Source organism: Ischnura elegans, chromosome 7 (assembly GCF_921293095.1).
Source record: "Ischnura elegans chromosome 7, ioIscEleg1.1, whole genome shotgun sequence".
Taxonomy (NCBI): domain Eukaryota; kingdom Metazoa; phylum Arthropoda; class Insecta; order Odonata; family Coenagrionidae; genus Ischnura; species Ischnura elegans.
In genome coordinates, this window is record NC_060252.1 from 3,970,775 (window position 1) to 3,985,672 (window position 14,898).

Sequence of the window (14,898 nt, forward strand, 5' to 3'; positions counted from 1 at the left end):
TACGCCGCTAATGTGGCACTTCGTCGTTGAAGCCTGATCGCATAGCAGTAATTAACAACAGTGGTACGGCCGCATTTACTTTGTTCTTTTGTTTTCCGTCTTGATTGGCGCGCATGCGCTGGCCCACCCCCACGGCCGCGCCGCCCAAGAGAAGAAGATCAATAGAGCGGAGTGCATGATGGGCCAGCAGACAGTGTGCCCTCGGAGTCTCGGGGGCTGGACAGACACGTACTTTATTCATCTCTTCTAATCGTTGCGCATTGTATCGGATATTATCATCACCATCGACATTTCTTACTTCAGTTGTATTTCTTAACACTCGCGCACTTATACTTATGTGGTGGAATCATTGTGGTGGCGACCCTGCTCTTGTTGTTGTGTTTGTGCCTGTGCAGTGCAGTTGATTGATTGTGTTTGGGACTGGAGGAGCCGGCGACCACGGTGAGTACCTATCCCGGGTATCGCAGATGCTGGTGGCAACATCGCCTCCCTTGGCCCTTGGGGCGTTTTCATTGCGCACGACGGCCATATTGCCCAGGCAATGGTTACTTCCTCCAGCATCCCTCAACATGACGTCATCCGCAGTAGGAGTATTATTATTATTATTGTTGTTTGGCTATTCACGCAATTCCCTCGACGATTCACTCAATGGCAGACGCTGAGGAGCATACCCGGGTGCAAATCGAATCCTCGAGGCATCGTGCCGGCAAGGGTTTACCTCGCCTCAAAAGATTTAACGAACGTGAGAATCCTCAGAGAACAACGCCTACTCCGTTTAATTCGTGTTGCTTGGGCAGCGGGTGGCGCCGCCACGCGAACCAAGTCGGGACCAATGTTGCAATAGCATCTTGGGTGGTCGTGTGCCGGGTTTAATGCAATTGCAAAATATGCTGGACGTGCGTCTAGATAATTGTTACTCCCATCCACCAGTGCTACCTGGAGAGCCACGGACACGGGTCAAATAAATGTATTATGTACCTGCGACTAGGTAAAGTGTAAAATTTGCACTATATGAGCGAATATCTGACGAGGGAAGCAGCTGGAGGAAGATTTGATTTTGAATATTGGAATTGCAACTGAGTTTGCGCATGTGTTGAGGGTGGTCGTATTGGAGTGTTCATGCTCCTCGAATGACAACGCCCCTCTGCACTTGACGCTGTGCTTGTTGGCAATTGCTCTTCGCTTTGGCTAGCTATTCCTCGTGGACGTCTCCACACATCCTCCCGCATTCTGTACGCTCTCAATGTGCGCACGAACGAATGATGGAATGGTCTCACTCGCATCGATCCCTCTGCTTTAACTCTCGACGGCGGCGAGTAGATGGCGCGCACGGCGCAGAATAATCGGGGCGCGCTCTCCTCTTCATTTCGATACCATTTGCCGGGCGATCGTCGCTTGTTTCCGGGGCTGGCCGTGCTCTTAACAAACATTGCGTTCACGACCAAACGCAATTAATAAAAAGAGTTGAGGTGATGAGCGAAAAAAATGTTTTCCTCATTCAGCCGTTAAAGTTTCAAATGAAATGACGCGACAGTCGGCGCCCACTTTTCATGAGTTGGTGACGTTATTAGAGTTCATAGCAATTCACTCGCCCAGGGTAAATTTTTTGTGAAAGATAATAATGGATCACAGTATTGTGAACGAATACGAACCACGCGAGGCCCATGGACAATAAAAGTGGTGGAGAGGCGTTGATCCAGCCGCTTCATCATGGTCACGGTTTGCATCAACTTACCCGTGAAAGGGAGAGCGATTTTTCGCAACGAATAGCTCGAGGAGTCGGCGACAGATCGGGAAACGGACCTCCACATGTTTAGGGCCCATTGCGCGGGAACACTCACGAAGGCGTCGACTCGATAGACGACGAATTTGCCTTCCTTCTCCATCTCCCAATCTGTTGGAGGGCTTCACTCCAGCTGGAGGGCATTCGCTCCTCCAGTCGCCATGCCACTGTGCCTCTAGCTGTGCCGCTGCGGAGTCGTTCCATTGGCTGCCGATCCTCTCGCTGTGATGAGGCACTCGCATTACTTCCCACTTGTACACTATTAATCAGTGACAGTACATCCCGACAGCTTCTAGCGTTGACTTCTCCGCTGCAGTCATCTGCGCGACGGCTGCCTCACTACCGCTAACCCATGCATACTCCAAATGTAAATCCCAATAAATTGCTTCCTGACTTCATCGCTCATATATTTTCAGCTTTGAGAAAAATCCTCTTTTTGGGGGATGTCCCCTTATTCTGCTGGCTATCGCCTTCTTGCTTCGTCCACCGTTGATCGGCTACCAAGACGCAGAACTCCTTAACTTCCTCTATTCTATGTTTTCCTACTTTCACATAGGCCTTCGCTCTTTCTCCCAGGTCTTTTATCTTTTTTGCGTTTATTTTCAGCTCACATTTGGTCCTTATGTTTTCCATGGTTAATTGAATTTACTCCAGACTTTCTTTGATGAAGGAAATTTGACTCTGTGTCTGAAAATAACCCTACTGTGCCATCGGAAATCACTGAATGCTAATGTTTTCATTTTTACTTCTGGCCTGTGGATTTCGTCGATACCTTTCGCAATGAATACTTAGGAAATTATGGGAGACAACCTTGCCTCACTTTTCTCCTTATTGTTGCTCCTTCGCAGCTGGGTCCAGATTTGATCATAGCTTCTTTCTTTTTTATTTGTGTGTAATTCTCCGTTCATTACGGAACAATCCAATTTCTTTCAGGATTGCGAACATTGTACTCCAATGTAAGTCATCAAAAGCCTTGTCGAAACCCACAGACCCCATTAACGTAGGATTGTTCTGTAAAAACGTGAGAGGTATATATTACGTCCATTGGTATCAGGCTCGACTATGTGGAAGTTGATATTCACAAATGAAAAGAAGACGTCGTTGACTGCCACTGATTAATTTTCTTGGTGCGACTCGTTTCGATCCATAGATGTCATTTTCAAGTACATATCGAAACATGTCGCTCCGAGAAAATAAATCAGTGGAAGTCAACGAAGCCTTCTTTTCATTTGTGTGGTGTATATTGTTGATGACAGGTGATGTGGTCATCCGTTGCGAAAATCGTCCTCTTATTGATGTCCATCTGCGATGAAGAGGAACTCTTTCAACGCATTAGTACGGAATCATTTATTTTTTCTTTCAGGAACCTGTAATAATTTGATGAAATATCTAGCGAATATTCATTCGAAGGAAGCATGATCGTCAATAGGGTAGTTTCCTTCATCAAAGAAAACGAAGGCATTGATTGTGATTCGTTACCCACAGTTAGTGTATTAATAATATACAAATGATTTGGTTTTATAAATACTAGTTTAGACGAATGGCAATGGTCAATTTTTATCCTCATTTGAAAAAGGCCAGATTGCCGTCCATGCGATGCCACTCCACGTGACGTCACAAGGACCTAGTTTCTATACGAGTGGATAGGAGTTTTACATCGTCCGAGATCACCAATGCATGCATGAGGCACAGAGCTCAGGGAAGCATGTCTTAATGTCTCATGTGAGTGTAGTAACATCTAATAAATCTGTAAGAAATTTAATCACAGCTGGTGAACTGTTGTTACGGCAAATGATAAACTGGTGTAATCACAATGAACTCGTATTAAATAGTAACTAAACACTAGCTATGTTTTTCTAAGCAAAATGCAATCAGTGTGTAAATAATAGTACTCTGTTTCAACTACAAAATTTTAATGTTGTGACTAAATTTAAGTTTCATGGAGTATATATTGAACAAAATATAAAGTGGGATGTTCATGTGTCGTATTTATGTAAAAAATTGAACTCAGTATTTTATATATTGTCTGTTTTAAAGCATACTGTAAGCCTGAAGCCTGATCGCATAGCAGTAATTAACAAAAGTGGTACGGCCGCATTTACTTTGTTCTTTTGTACTGAAAACATTGTACTATTGTCTTTTCTATTCTAGAATTTCATACGGGATTATATTGTGGGGAACTCCCTCCTCATTAAATACTGTATTTTTAATACAAAAGAAGCTATTAAGAATGATTTGTCGTAAACCTTTTCGGGCTCACTGTCGGCCTTTTTTTCAGTCACAAAAAATTTTAACCCTGCCTTCATTATTTATTTATTATTCCGTACTGTATGTAAGAAAGCATGAAGCTGATTTTATCTCAAATAAGAACTTCCATAACTATGAGACAAAAAGGTGTAATGATATGCATGTGCTGTCATCTAATCTTGTCATGTATTCTAAAGGACCTCGTCATATGTGTGTAAAATTGTACAACCACCTACCAAAATTTATAAAAAAAGAAAAAACAATGGCTGCATTCAAGAATTTAGTCTATAATTATCTATTGTGTTACTGTTTTTATAATGTAAATGACTACTTAAAACATCAGCAATGATTGTGTATGTCTTGCTGGTATTGATATGTTTTTTTTTGACGTGCCTTATATACTTGGAGCTTGCTTACAATGTATCTCTTGGGCAAATAAAAGTTATTTTTATTATTAATTTTATTAATAATAATAATCACCTATTAGAACTGTCTAAGGTCGGAAAGTTTTCTTCGTTTGATAAGGTATTAATAATCCTTATTTAAGCCAAGCGCTACCAGCTAGCAGGGTACTCTGCTACCTGCTTGTATCCTGCGTCGTATCAGCGCTCAAAGCCTCGTCCCAAGGTCACCTCACTTGCGGCAGCGGGAACCAGAACGACGTCACACAGAGTTTTCGCGGCATTCAAACTTAGCCGTCGCGTTTTCGCGCGCTTGAAATTTTTCACTTTTCATTTTATCGCGAAAAATAAATATAGTCATTTTTAAATCTAAATGCGTGAAATACTTACTCCAGGAGTAATAGTCTTAATAATCCAGGCCCGATAAAAGCGATAAATTAGGAGAGATGTTTTGCCGAACGGATAGATATGGGAATTCGTTTATCCCCCGAACCATCTACATCTACATAATACCCCGCGAGCCGCCTAAAAGGCGTGTGGCGGGGGGGTGGGGGGTGGGTTGGGACACCAGTCTTTTACAAAAAAAAAAAAATGAAGTGCTGTAACGAGGTTGGGACTTGCGTTTATTAAAGTCCTTTATGGTTCGGGGGAAAAACGAATTCTCATATCTATCCGTTGGGCAAAACATCTCTCTTAATTTATCGCTTCCATCGGACCTGGAGATCTAGTGTGGCTCTAATATTATGTTCTCTGTGTCTCTCTTAAAGATATCCATTCTCAATTGTTCAAGCAATGTAAGCCTAGCGCGCAGCCTCAGAGTCTCCAGCGGCTCCCAGCCCAATTCGCTTAACATCTGGGTAACAATGTCTGTACGCCCGTAGCAGTTTTTGGCGAAACGCGCAGCCTTCCTTTGTATTTTATTCAGTTCGCGGATTAAGTCTTTCTGCACCGGATCCCATACGCTCGCTGCATATTCAAGGTGCGGTCGGACGAGAGCGAAATAGCACCTTTCTTTTACTTTCTCATCCGAAAATCTTCCCGCAATACGCTTGACGAATCCTAATTTCTTCAGGGCTATGCCGCAAATATTCTTTATATGTGTTACCAACGTGAGGTTCGAGGTTATCGTAACTCCCAGGTACTTCACTTCGTCTGTAGCCTTTATGTTAATACCATCCACTGCATAAACATGGTTAGAGTTGGACGAATTCCGCAAGAAATGTACCGCCATGCATTTGCTCAGATTAAGTTCGAGTCCCCACTCTTGGCTCCACAAATGAACGTTGTTTAAGTCAGATGATAGAATTTCATAGTCAGCATGATCACTAATTTCGCGGTAGATGACAGCGTCGTCAGCAAATAAACGTATTTTACTACTAATGCGGGAGCAGAGATCATTAATGTATATAATGAACAACAGGGGGCGGATTACGCTTCCTTGTGGAACACCTGATGTAACTTTTACAACATCAGAGCTAATTCCGTCAAGAACTACTTTTTGTTTACGATCTCTGAGAAAGGCGCGTATCCAGTTTACAACTGTTTCGTTTAATCCGCATGACTGTAATGTGTATAAAAGTTTGTTGTGAAGTACAGTGTCGAAAGCTTTCTTAAAATCTAGAAATAGTGCGTCAACTTGTCTTTTCGATTCACCAGATTTTATAACGTCGTGAAGAAAGAGCGCGAGCTGTGTTTCGCATGATCTACCTTTTCGGAATCCGTGCTGACAGTCATGGAGGAAGTTACGTCTGTCCAAGAAAGTCATGATATTGCTAACGATGACATGCTCAAGTATCTTGCCTATAATCGATGTTAATGAAATCGGACGGTAGTTGCCTGGGTCATGTCTGTTTCTCTTTTTGAATATGGGTGTAACGCTTGCAATTTTCCAGTCTAGCGGTAACTTCCCTTCGGAGAGTGACTTCTTGAATATTATTTCTAAGTAAGTTGCGATCTGTGGAGCTAACTTCTTGAGGACTCGCGTGGGTATTCCCTCCGGACCCGGAGATTTATTATTCTTAATCGATGGTAGTTGTTTAGTTATCCCATCACGTTGTATAGATATTTCTTCCATCGATTCCTCAGTATATGGAATGTCTAAATTGAATTCGGTATCGTCAGTAGTGTATACACTTTCGAAGTGGGAATATAAAGTGTTAGCTTTGTCAATATTTTCGGTGACGAGTTTACCATCTTTATCAAATAACGAATCTACGGTTGAATGTTTTCCCTGAAGCTCTCTCGCGTACGACCAAAAGGATTTCGGATTTTCTTCGAGTAATTCACCGAGAACTTTTTTCTTAAACTTTCGCATTGCAGTTCGCATTGATTTCTTGGTCATTGAGCGTTGTGCAGCGTAACTTTCTTTAGCTTCAAGTTCCTTCGATTTATTACGTGAAAAAACGTTACGTAATTGACTTTCTGTACAAGTTGTATAGTTTTCTCTGTTTCCTACGTTCCCTTCTGACATCGTTGTTGTACCAGCGAGGTTCCTTATTATCACATTTCAGTTTTTGCGGAATATGTTCATTGATTCCTTGGCGCTGAATTTCTAAGAACTGTGTCCATGTTACATCTGTGCTTTGGTCCTTTGATGTAACTACAAATTTTTTGTAGGAGTCATTAAGCATCTCGGCAAATTTAGTGAAGTTTCATTTATCAAATAAGTAAATATTGCGCTTTGGTTTTACGGCTGACACTACATCAATTTTTAACGTTGCAAGGATTACTCTGTGATCGCTTGGACTTTAATAAATGCTAGTCCCAACATCGTTAGAGCACTTCATTTTTTTTAGCTGTAAACGGCTGGTGTCCTAACACCCCCTGCAACACGCCTTTTAGGCGGCTTGCGGGGTATTATGTAGGTGTAGATATATTTGTGCCTACTTACTCATGTTTTAAATACCAGGAATCTTAATTTTTGGCTTTAGAAAGATTGGCCCTAAATATATATTGCAAATGAACGTCGTATCAAGCAATATTTTATCCAATGATGAAATTTCAGATAAATTGAAACTTTGGGCTTAGTCTTGCAAGAGTGGGAAGGAACAAGTGTGTTTCACTAGATCATGCCACTTATTCCTCCCGTGTTGATCACGACGTCCACCTACAATTTAAATATCGAATCTTTGAAGAATTTCAATCCTGAATACTTTATCGAAATTATCGAATATTTAAGGGAGTATTTATCAATCATCCACAAGTAATTTTTTCGGACGTAAACATTATTTAACCGCTTCAGAGACTGGTCATGACCCTCAGGCTATACCAAGACAACACTTAAAAAGAACTGAAATTATAAAAAAATATTTCACGAATCATTTTATGACGATGCTTGAAATTAACTTTTGAATTTGACAAATACGCATTTTTTTGTTTTCAGATGCTTCTAAGATAAAAAAAATAAAGACATAGGATAGCCTATGAAATAGGTCGATAGTCAGGCAACAATTGTATAAGTTCGGTACTTGATGAGTATAAGGGTTTATGGTTTGAGGCGTGACTTGGTCAAATTGCTTCATGTTAAGTAAAAAGCTTTTAGAGTTTCTAGGAGTCCAGGGGTGGTAAGAGAAATCGAAGCAGTGTGTCTTGATGCCACTGCAGTAAATAATCATTATCTGGAGACAGTTTGGCATTGCGTGAAAACTCTATAGCCTAGTGCTGGAGTTAAAAAGTTAAACAAAAACCCTTTTTCTTCTGTGTATACCTCTCAAAGACATTTCTTGCTTAAAGTGATGCTACTTACTAAACCTAATGGTCTGCAAAGAGTGTTTTTTTATCTTTTATTAATGTAATCACTTAATGTATTCCTATGGTTTGGAGGGCATAGAGTTAGAACTATTCGAGGATATTTGTTAATTTACAAAGCATATATTACTATTAGTATGTGTAATATACACCCATAGGTGTTTATTATGCATATAAACCCATATACACACTGTATTTAGCCAAGCAGCAAGTCCTGCAACTATTAAAATTGTTTGCTGAGTGTAGTGAATGGACAAAGTGGTTGTAGACGAGGCAATTCTAAAATGAAAACCATACCCAGCATTTCGTCTCTTCTCTGATGACGGTGCCTGAGAGTGGCATCGATTGCGACGAGCGATTCGGGGGCACACGTGTGACCTCGTGCGCTCACTCTTCCCGGGAACTTACTTAGATTTGCTCATTTATTTCTATTCATCGGATCACCGTCCCCCGTAAATGAGCCCAGCTGCAGATAGATGCGTTTGCTGTTCTACCTTGTAAGGCGGAACAATGTTTTCCCCAAGCCGAAGCGACGAGGAAGGCTTTTGTTAATTCTTGCAATCAGATTAAGCTATACATGTGACACAGTCACTCACTTTTATTTTGTGAAATATTTTCCATCCAGCAGCGCAGCGGTTTTGGGCCAGGCAGGGTGTCGGCGCGGCCGTGCCTCTGCGTTGGCGCGAAAGTGGGGCCTCAGTTGGTGCCTTTTCTTTTCGGTGAAGTGCGATGGTAGCCTGAAGGCTACGCACGATAAAAATATGTATTCAAATAATTTTATCTTTCATAAAGTGGGTAATAATTAATGAACATATGTCTTTAGCTTAACCATGGCCAACTCTAATACAGGCCGGAACATGCAATTTATCGACAGCGCTTTACGTGACGTCAGGGGTCCTACTGCCTGGGGTCCGGTGGATCGGCCTCTCAGCTGTTGACGTTGTGTGATGTAAATACGGATGGACCTCCGTTCACCCTCCCTAAAGTTAAGATAAAAACTACGGTAGGGTTGAGTTATTCGAGTGGTTGTATTTCGTATTATAACAGCTGTTTATTAAAAGTAATCGTGAGAACTAATAACAAGGCAAGGGATACGAGAGATTATGCACGGAAATATATTTAAGTACCGCGATCGACGACCCAGAAATTCAGACCAAGAAGGAAATACCGCTTAGTTTACCGCTTAACCCATTGGTTGTTTATATAGAATAGCACCCTATAAAATTTATTGACTTAGAAATAAAGAGCGGCTTTAAAATAAACATCATTTCACCTCCCTGAATAACCTAATAAATTAACATGTTAAAAAGTAATGCGTTATTTTATAGCACCTTTCGCCACGGTATTTTAGGAGAGAAAAAAATGTATGACGTTTAACAACATTTATTTAAAATAAAAATCAGATATATACATTTTCCGGTAAACATTTCATATTGAAGAGGTCAAACAACATATCAAACAACCTCACAATGTCACAAGGCATGGCCATCAAAGCATAAATATTACTCCAGAAAGTGGAATAAATAAAAGCTGCCACAGGTTCTTAATTTCAATTTCAGCCGGAAACAACCTCTATAGATCGTGCCATTTGAAGTTCACCGATGAACCGTCACCAGCAACAGCTATCAGTTTCACAGGCACCACATTATCTGATGGAAAACTTTGATGAAAAAAACATGATCAGTACAAATGTAAGGGCTAATTAGAAAACTTTATGTGATATAGCAAAAAAACTAGTCTTAACATTCTATATATTAGACAAAAATGTGTAAAAAATATGAAGCCATAAGGAAGATAAATATATTGTCAATCTAATATTTCTAAACACCAAGACCAGTATAATGAAATAATAATGACTTCCGAATTGGAGAAATGCCTCAACAAATAACATTATACTACCGTATAACTCAATACTGATTAAAATCAAATCAAATTTTACAAACGAAAGGAAATTATTGAATTAATCTCGATAATGGTAGCCACACCAGGTTCTTAATAATTGATTATAAGACCAAATTTTCAAAGTTCACTCTAAAGGAAGTTTTAGCTGCAGAGAAAATTATTATGTTGTTCTAAATACCACATATATACATAATTTCACTCAGCACTCATGGATTTTCCAATATACCTACTGTATTGGAAGGCGGCTAGACGTCAATTTACTAAGTCTTTTCAATATGAGAACTTATATCGTCATTTCCTCAGTAGTTCTTTCATGTTCTCACTAATTCATACAATATTCGTTCATTTCATCTCCAAGAAATAATTCATCTTTAATTATTTCCACAGATTTTAATGCTTCACTGATCACAATAAGGAGTTTTACCTGCAATAGAAAGATGGATTAGTTCAAAAATACCACGCATATATGATATCACTCAGTACCCTTGGATTTTCAACATACCTAGAGTATAGTACGGCAGATAAATATCAATTAAGGTACCCTTATCGATACGAGAACAAATATTGACATTTCATCAATGTTCTTTCATGTTTCACTGATTCATAAAATATTTGTTGATCTCATTTCCAAGATCTTATCTACTTATGTTTACAGGTTTTCATAGTTCACTGATCACAACAAGAAGTTTTACCTGGAAGGGAAAGATGAATTAGTTCAAAATACCACTTATATATTCCATATCACTTAGTAGCAATTGATTTTCCAATGTACCTTCAGTATTAGAAGGCGGCCAGATGTCAAATTAGCATGTCTTTCGGAAATAAAGATATATATTGTCATTTCATCAGCAGTCTTTTCATGTTCCACTGATTCATACAATATTTCCTGATTTCATTTCTTAGAAGTACAACTCATCTACTCATGTTCACAGATTTTCATGGTTCACTGATCACAATAAGAAGTTTTAAGAAGAGGAGAGGGCCTGAAACACTGTGGGAGTAGCACCAGAGGACAACTTTAGGCGATCTAACTCGTAACTTTTCACTTCAACGTTCTTATTCATGTAAGTTACTCGGTGTAGGATATCCCGCTCAGCACAATGCTTGACGCAAACTATTGCGCTTGAAGAAAGATTCCAATCCTTCCGATGGATATTCTTCAGCCATTTCTGTCTACTGCGTTCATCTTTGGTGAACTGGAACAGTCACATACCCCTTGTTTTTGGTGGATAGGTAGTTGCTTCTGCAATATGCACACAACAACGCTTGGGCCCCTTTGATGAAAACAATGGAAAGTTGCATTAATAAAGATAGTTTCGCTGATCACAGAAAAAAAGCAGTGCATTCATGATAAGTTTGGAAAATATGAATAACATCAGTACCTGGAGACATATATTAACAGAGTTAACGAGAAGCCATTCGTCGTTCAATAATATACGACGTTATTATAAACACAACTACACATAGTTATTCATAAGGCACACCAAATATAGCAATCACTGTTAACCCGAGAATAATAATATTGTAAAAACAACGCAGCATTTATATCCCGACAAATACGCCTCGTTTCATTTGTGTACTCTCAAGGTTACTTCGTGGCCGGCCGCCAACAGACGCTATGCTTTGGATGAAATACTGCTGAATATCCACTCACAATTCACTGAGAATATCTTTAAACTATTTTACTTACCGTAAGGCAAAACAAAGTACAGAAAAATAATTCTTGTTCCCCCTTTTAAACCAGTATTGTTGCACTCTCAATTCCCCACCATTAATGGCCGGCCGGCATGTGACCGCAACACTTTTGAAGTAATAAACGTGATTTTCCTCATTCAGCTCCCAAAAATTATCTTAAAACTATTGTACGTACCTTTAGCCAATATGATATCCACAAAAGAAGTCCAGTTCTGCCTTTTTAACAAGAGATTTAATGCTTCTTTGGTTACACGGATACTCTTCACGCATAAGTCGCCATGCTCTCAAACAAACACGATAGGACCCCGGCACAGCGTTGCCAAAATTCCATGTTCCGGCCTGTTTAAAGTTGGCCATGGCTTAACCTTTAAAAGAAAGAGTAATGGGTGGAGGGATTTTTAAGTATGCGATCAAACGTTGAAGTATGCATTCACATTCGGGATTCTTCCTTTTCCCTGAGGTAGGTGAGAGATATATCAATGTCCTTCCTCTCTACTTTGCTTCAAAACATCATGATCATAATTCTGCTTCAAATAGATATATAATTAAGCTAATGAAAGTGGTAAAGTATACGTACCAATGAAGAACGATTACGTTTTTCCACACTCTATACTGCTTCGCAGCGAAAAAGGCAAATGAAACTCGAAACCATTCGGACTTTCGTCCCTGAAAAACTTGTCCTTGGATACACCGAAGGAGTCTGCTCTCGCAATAGTAATCATTCCTAAAACCAAACGTTTTGAAGTAACCAGTGGTGGAATGCAATTGAAAATATACTGCTGACATTTTACGTGTATTATCTACGTGCCTACATTACTTGCATTTTACGGTACACAATCGTAGCAATCAATTTTAAATTGATCCACTGGTTTCGAAGCAAACAGAGATTTGCTTTTTTACCACAAATACATCAATTTCAGTGGTATTAAGAATTTGTTTTCCGCAATATATTGATACCAGATCTGACTTTCTTTTATCAAAACTGTTCGTTACTGCGACGAAATCTACAAGAATACCAAGCGCTCAAAGTTGGGCATTTTGCTTTTATGCGCAGAAAAGGGCACTTTTATTTTAGAAAAGATTAGGTACACTAAATACTATGGTGTCGAAATTTTTAAAAGTGAATTCTCCAACGTAAAAATAAGTATTCTTACGTACGCTTTTTGTTGCATTGAAATATTTTGCTTAGTTTAGACGATAGAACTCCTTAAATTCGGATGTCTTCTGTTTTTTACTGACATATTAGCATTTCGGAAGACCTATGAGGAAACCTATCCAATAACAAATAGTAGTGGCCGGCAAAGATTTTCTAGCATGTACGGAATGTAATTTTTACAATGTAGTTAGAATCTTATAAAAAATTGAATATAAAGTAGTGGCCGCCATGTCCCATTTTTGTGGAAGTGCATCCAATCATATCGCTCTACACTGGGGTAAACGTGATATCCTAATGTGATTCAAATGCTATTTATTTAAATGAAATCAAAGTATTTGAATATGTTTCAGTTTTATTATTTTCACATTAGCGTATGGATTTTTTTTACTTTCATGCGAATTTGAGGACGTCGCTCATTTCATTACTTGTCTGCCCTCCCCAGGAATCTACGATAAGTAAAAAAATGTCTCGTCCACACAAGGGTTTAGAACCATTTGCAAGAAAACTCCACACAATTGAGTTGTGAGTTTTCTAGATGTTGAGCTCACCACAGTCACATTTTGATACTCTTGCTCCAGTGTTCTCACAGCGTCCTTCGCAGGAGGACCAAATTCACTTGCTTGGTCTCTCTCGTACACAAAAACACTCTTGGCAGTATTTTTCCGGACGCAGTTATCGCTTACTGCTTCGTGTATAAGTGGGTGAGTTTTTGCATACTCCTAACTAGCATAAGCACAGATTTGTGCCCTTTTGAGCGTAGTCTACATGTCTACTCTCTATGAGCACCTAGTTTGATCAGTGATGATGAAATCGCTATCATATTTCGTCATTAAATTTTTCGTCTGCATTTGAAAAATCTCCGCATATTTTAATGCATCCTTTAGTCAGCATTACATTTTCTTTTTATTCATCGTAATTTTCCTTTGCACAATTCGAAATTGATTTTTTATAGAGGTTATCCACGTAGAAATCGCTGTGAACGAAAAAATCGGGGAAATTTGCTGATTGGCGGCCGAGAGTGCCCACTCCTGCGAAGTCATCATCTGCACACGTCTGCCTCGCATCAATTAACTGATCGTACACCCATTCATCAATCATTCGCAGTTTTGTTGAGGCGCATGACTCCACTTTCAATGCCTTTTTTCCATTTCCGAAGCACCGGTTATTTTCGACTTCAACGTTTTTTATTCAAAATATCATTTCCACTAGGCTTTCGCCACATCAGATTTTCTCCACAGCCCACCCGCTGTCTTCCCAACATTTCTCGATCCTTGTTGCACAATATCCTTCCATTCACCATGTCTCTAGCTTTTGCCTTGATTGCCTGTAAGCATTCTTCTAAGAGTACCGTCCCAACAACCCTCCCTCCAACAGCTGACCCTCGCTAATCCCTGAATGAGGCACCGAGGACCAACTGTGTGAAAACGGGTGCGAAAGATAGACACAGATGACTTGATAGACAAAGAGTTTCGAAAATATACTTTAGGTGCACATCAAATGTGAGGGAAGAGTTATTGCTTTGGCTAGGGGGGTTTTAGGGTAAATACTACTTTTGGCTGTGGGGGGTATTGCATACCCGCCAGGGTAAGCAGGAGTTGCGGCGGCCCTCCTCCAGAAATTTTTTAAGAATAATGTTTCAAAATGGCGAATTTTACGGCTTTCTATGGGATATTTGATAAATCCTAACACATTTTAATAAGTAAAACTGATCCAAACAATTAAAATGGATTAAACTTAAAAATTTCTCTGAGCTCTGGGGGGGGGGGGGGGGGGGGGTTTAATCCCGCAAAATCCCCCGTCGCTGGGCCACTTCTCCTCAACACTATTTCGTCACTAAATCGAGTCTTTTCACTCGCTTCCATCGGTGTCCGCCATTGTTGGGCTGAACTGCCAATCCGTCGTGCAGAAATGGGCAGCTACCAATGTTTTTCTGTTGAGGTTTACTGAAAGCATTAATGTGTGGGGCT

The 14,898-nt window shown here is 39.9% G+C and overlaps 1 protein-coding gene across 1 annotated transcript in view; it reads left to right on the plus strand.

Moving 5' to 3' along the window:
• Positions 1-164: 164 nt before the first annotated feature.
• LOC124162918 (SH3 and multiple ankyrin repeat domains protein 1) overlaps positions 165-14,898 on the plus strand; it is a 212,181-nt gene continuing 197,447 nt past the window's right edge. Inside the window, exon 1 of the mRNA XM_046539656.1 lies at positions 165-441. The gene's annotated coding sequence lies outside the window, so the exon portion shown is untranslated. The remainder of the gene's footprint in view (positions 442-14,898) is intronic.